We start from the raw sequence: 6,000 nt of genomic DNA, 5'->3' as shown, positions 1-6,000 counted from the left end.
AGTCGGTTTTTATGCTCATTTGATGGTCCCGCTTTGTTTTGAAGCTCAGAAAAAAAATTGTCAAGTGTCTAAAATTCATTTTTCTGCGACGGATATTATGAAAACGAGCGCAAATTCAAGAGTCGCGAGCCGGGCCTGCAAGGAAAGCGAGAGAGGCCGATTTCTAGTTTCACCGTTCGTTCGTTTGGAGATAGAGACAATGGGCATATAATTGCCGTCATTATTTATCGTGCACACACAGACGGCAGAGAGCGAATATGCAATTCAACGATAATTGGGCCGCTCTGCTTCGGTCACCGAGTCGCATTTGAGCGTAAAATTGTTGCGCTGCTGAGGCGGGGCACCTTTTGTCGATCCCTCTAGCTCTTTCTGACACGTCACATCCTCTTCCGCTGGTGGTCACCTTCGCATTTGCATCCTCGGAGAGGCCCACATCGCAGAGAGATCAACTCATAATCCACATTTTTCTGACTCAATATTTAATACACTAACTTGATATTTATGTATGTATTTATGTCCATAAAAAACCAAAAAACACCTTATAGAAACATCAAATGTTACGAATGACAGTTATTTGAGTTTAAACGTTAAAAATAAATAAATAAATAATTAGTAATTTTAATTAGACCAAACAATTGTTTAATTTTGGAAATAAAGAGAATTTTAAAAATTCAACCGTTGGATTTATATGAACTTAAATAATTATTAGTCAATTTTAGGACTGTAACAGGAGGAAAAAATTCAAAATTTCCCAGCGGGGTCCAAATGTGCGATAAAATTGGTTCGCACTGCGCAGATCCAAGATGGCGTCTCTGAATGTGGGAAACAAAAAGCTCTCTTTGGATTAGCGCACGAGTGTCAAGAGTTTGTTTTTACGATCCAAAAGACTAAAATAGTGCAAGAAATGCAAATTATTTCACAATGTTGACCAAATGCTTCTTTTCGCGCATTTTCACGTGACAATTTTTTCGCGCCACACTCCGCCGGACGCCATATCTGCGCGTCACACGAATCTGGTGCTGATTTGCTGAAAAGGTTGAAATTTTATATTTTAAATTAATTTTAATGGAAGAGTGACGAGACGGTTATTAAATTTTCTAGATATATTATTATTTCTAAATATTAAAATTATTTTAAAATGTTTAAAACAATTTTTTTAGATCATCTTGGCCATTTTACAACCAGAATTCACAAATCCAACCACACAAGAAAACAAATTATGTCCATGTTCTAGGTCAACTTTGCACCATACGTCGATTAGAAATAACTTTAATTAATAATTTTAATTGTCACTTTTAACCTTTTGCACCTTGTGTTATTGTCACATCCATATTTAAACGAAAAGAATTTGACGGTTAGACACAATTATAATAAAGAACTTCCCATTAGCAAACAACCTGTCGTCTGGCTGCGAACAATCCTTACATACCCATTCATGGGAAAGGGAGGAAGGGGGTCGTGGAGCGTGTAATGCTTTTATCAGATATGCGAAACGCTTTTCTACTCGGCTGCTCTCCTCTCTCTCTCCCTTTTCCCTGTTGCGCGCGGTGTGTTTTTTAATTATTCCTCGCTCTCTCGGATTTTGAATGCGGAGCACGACTCGGCCGCCGCGCGCGTGCACCTGCACTCGCAATTGAATTGTGCAGCGCGATCGCGAGTGTGAGAATGGAACGCGCGCAGCGCGAGGGTGTCGCATCTTGATAACGCCGCGATTATCGCTGATAAGATTGCGTGTAATTACAGCCTCATTAAAAGTCTTGATTGTTTCATGCACACGCTTTTATAACAACTTTGTTTCTCACACGCCGGACGTGATACAAAAAAAACGAACATTGTTGGCCGCGGCTGTATTTGTGTTTAATCTAATTTTTTATTTATTTGTTAAATTTGATGCAGGAAAAATTTTATTAAAAAAATTAACGCAAAGGAAAATTGTTTCTCGCTTAGTATTTTTTTATGAAATGAATGGTTGAAAATAGACAAATATATTTAAAATATAAAAAAATGTAAAATTAGTGGAATATTTCCCCCTCACCTAAAAATTCACAGAAATGTCACATTTTTTCGAATTTTACCGGTTCCTTTTTTGGGCAAAGGAAATTAATTTCTTCCTGGGTGAGAAATATTATTAAAATTTGATAGTGAGAAGATAAAAAATATAACTTTTGAGCCTTGAAAGTTGTTTTTTATTTATTAAAAAATTGCAGATTTTCGAAAGGGGTGTGCGTTTGGCCTGTTTTAAATTCAGCAGTTGACAATAGCGTCAAAAACTGCCTAAATTCAGAAAGCTGATTAAATTTCCAGTTTTTTCCTATTGAGAAATCTTTTCTCAAATTTACTATTTTCGCTGAAAATTTCAACTGGCCGTTCGAGATCCTTTAAATTTTATTAATAAAATTTAATTTTTCTGCAAATTTAATTTAATGTTCCAGCACCGAAATTTTTCATTAATTCCAAAGCAAATAATTTATAAAATACACTTCATGTCCGCCAAACGAAATTATAATTAGCATTCTCATGAGGGATTAACGCGTCGGCAAAGGGGCGTCACACTCGACGTGCGGCGGCGGACGAACAAAAGTTTTTCCAGCCCTCGAGCAAAAGCATTTTATAAATCATTTCTCGTTGTAATTGCCAGCACTTCCTCCCTTTATGTTTGACCAAAGTGCATGTTAATCGTCGTCGTCGCCGGCGTAATTCACAAACAATGAGACAAAATCTCTCGCGCGTTCCCATGCAACTTGTTGCAAGAATTTAGTTTATTCGCTGTTGAATAATTGCGCCACCGAATAATTTATTGCCCTTTCGGAGAGCGCTGCCCGAAAGTGCATTTTTCGGTTTGATAATACGGACGGACGTGACACACTTGATTACTCTTTTTGATTTATGCTCGGCGTCTTGTCGACAAAAAGCCGCCGCTGCTACCGTTGTCCCCGCGCTTTCCTCTCGCGCTCCTTGTCGCTCGAATCAATCACCGCGACACGCCGCGCCGCGGATGGAAACGAAATTTGTGTTCGTTCGGCAGCACAGAAATGTCATTTCTCCGTCTGTGAGCACCGAATTTTTTGATAGTCTGGAGATGGAAAGTATAATTTATAATTCATAGAAAAATAATAAATATAAATTATTTCAGATTAATAAGCCAAAATCTCTCAACACAGCTAATTTTTATCCATGCGTTTTTAGGGATTTTTAGAGACGCCCTAATTCCCGAGCCTCAAACCTGGAATTTCACCCTCTATTAAAAATTAAATACCAGTGTGTGACCTAAAAAATCCCTTTCAATCGACCTTTTAAATCACGATTTTAAAAAAATTCAAATTTTCTATTAAATATTCTAAATTGCTTTTTTAAAAATTGAATTTAGACAGAAAAATATCGCCTATAGTTTTTCTCAGCAATTTTAACCTTATGAATTACCAAAAGGCGAGCCTAGCTCGTTCTCGATTTGAATGACAGTGAGATGTTTTTTCCCTGCTCTCTCACAATATATGTATATTCCGAGCCGAAAAATTGGGTTCACCTTTCCCAGCCGCGCGGCATCAAATCTCGGAGCTAATCGCGATTATGCACGCTCTCCTCCCATTCCGAGAGCACACACACACACGTATATAATGCACGAGAGATGCGAATGAGAAATTCTGGTAATGATCGCCTTCTTGCATATCTTTCCCCTCCGCGCGTTTTCTTATATTTAAAAGCAGACGAAAGGCCGCTATTGTTTGTGGCGAGAAATGCGTAATTATGTCAAAGTGTCGGCGCCTTTGAACTTTTCTGGCGGCTTTTGCCTCTCATCTGAAAAAGGATTATCACACACATACACACACACACAGCCAGCCGCGCGCGCACACACACCTCTGCTCAGACTTGACACTCTTCAATGGGCTCTGTATGTGTGTGCGTGAGTGGAGAAACGAATTCGTGTGTCGCTCTAATAGATAAATGGAATAATTCAAACTGAACTAAATATTTACAATAATTTGAGATTTTTAATAAATATTTTACAAAATGTATTTCTTAAAATTGTTTTCTAGTTAAATTGAGGATTTTTGCCTCTAATTTGTATAATTAACTGCTTTAATTAATTTAATGTGACAACATTTTATGCATAATTCACCAGCTGCATAAGCCCTTAGTTAGTGTTCGAAGGGGCCAACAGGTGGCGCCACCGTATATTTTGTAATAAATTTATTTTTAAGGCACTTTCGCTGAAATTTTCAAACTCAATCCTGCTACTGTACATTCTTCGCTTAATTTTCTTTCTTTTGACGTGCTAAAACCCAAAATCGGTCCAGCCATTCGCCGTAGAAACGTTGGAAAAGATTTTATATTTCAAAAAATAGTTTTTCTTGATTCTATGGCGATTGGCTTAACCGATTTTGGTTTCCAGCACGTCAAAAGAAAGAAAATTAAGTGAAGAATGCACAATTAGCAGGATTGAGTCTAAAATCCAAGATAAATTGCCTAAAAATTAAATTTATTGTGAAAGTATGCGGTGGCGCCATCTGTTGGCGGCTTCAAACACTAAGGACTTACACAACTGGTGAATTTTAATGTAATTATCAATGATTTTGTTCAAAATATTTTCTAATCCTCAAAACTGGTTGAGCTGAATAAAGAACAGCTTTAAGGAAATTGTACGAAATTTTATTTCAATTAGAAGCACCTTAGGATATTTTAAAAATATATTGTTTTTAGTTTGATTTTATAAACGAAATAGTTTTTAATTTTTCTTTACACCAAATAATATAACAATCCAATCGTTTGAATCGGGCTTATGGTGGTGCATAGACGGCAGCACAGTACAGAAGGAAAGGAGCAGCGCTTTGAAAGCCGGGAGTGCTGCAACACGCGACGCAGTTGAGCTTGGCGAGTTTCATAACTCAATAGCGTGTTAAAGAGGAATGATACTGGAAAAGCCTGGAAAATGCTTGTTGCCAATGCATAAACTCATCCCTTAGGATTCAGTTAAAGCCTAAATTCACCTAAGAAGCACTGTAATTTTTCGAGAAAATTGGCTGGAAAGTGCTTTTTAAATGGTAATGGCTGTCTCCTTACTTGAAATCCGATTTAATTTCAAAACCAAGAGTTTCCCCAATAAGTGGCATACACAATTGGACAGATCTCGACGAGAGGAATCGGAATATGCCAAGAAAATATGTTCGAGCACTGTAAATTTTGGAGGAAATTGGCAAAATTTGAATTTTTATTGTAGGAAGGTCCTTTTTCACTATTGCACATTGTTGAACAAATTGTTTATCGGTCATTGTTTAAGGCATCCAACAATTTAAATAGTTTTCAATTGTTGCCCAGTATCATTCCACTTTAATTAATTCGTTTTCAATTTTAAAACAGTTCTAGGTGCGAAGAGAAACGTCGTAAGACCAAAAATATTTGACAAAGCCAAAATCAACAGTCAAAATGCGTTGTGATTGTTGACAATTTCATTTTTGAGATGAATATGAGTCTAACAGTTCTCTGTCATTCTTGTAGAAGTGAGAAGAAGTCATGTTCCCATTATTTTCTAAATTTCCGTAACTGAAAAAATACACAACGCAGGTTAATTTTTAAAAATAAGCTGAATGTCCTGAATAATTTTACCACGCAGATAGATGAGCCAAATTCCAATTTTATTCAATGAAAGGTCCGAATAAATATTCCATATTTGAAAATGTCTAGTCGTCAATCATTAAATTTATTCTGAAGAATTTTTTACTGCAGCAGTGAAAATAACCAGACCTCTTCGTTTTTTTTTTAAATTTGAATTCATTTGCACTTTTGGACGGCACTTTTATTGGTATGCATGAGAATGCCTTCCCTAACAAGTGCAAGTTTTATATTTTTAAGATTTTCAAAATTGAATTTTGGTAGTTTATAAAATGGTAATTAATTTTTTCCACAGTTGCGTATGGCTCCTAAATAAATGAAATTCATTTACCTCCTGCATCCAAAATTAATACATTGTCTTTGATATATTTAATCAATTTCAGTCCACTCTGC

The sequence above is a fragment of the Cloeon dipterum genome, chromosome 3 (genome assembly GCF_949628265.1).
Source record: "Cloeon dipterum chromosome 3, ieCloDipt1.1, whole genome shotgun sequence".
NCBI classification, from domain to species: domain Eukaryota; kingdom Metazoa; phylum Arthropoda; class Insecta; order Ephemeroptera; family Baetidae; genus Cloeon; species Cloeon dipterum.
Note: the sequence above shows the minus strand (reverse complement) of the source record.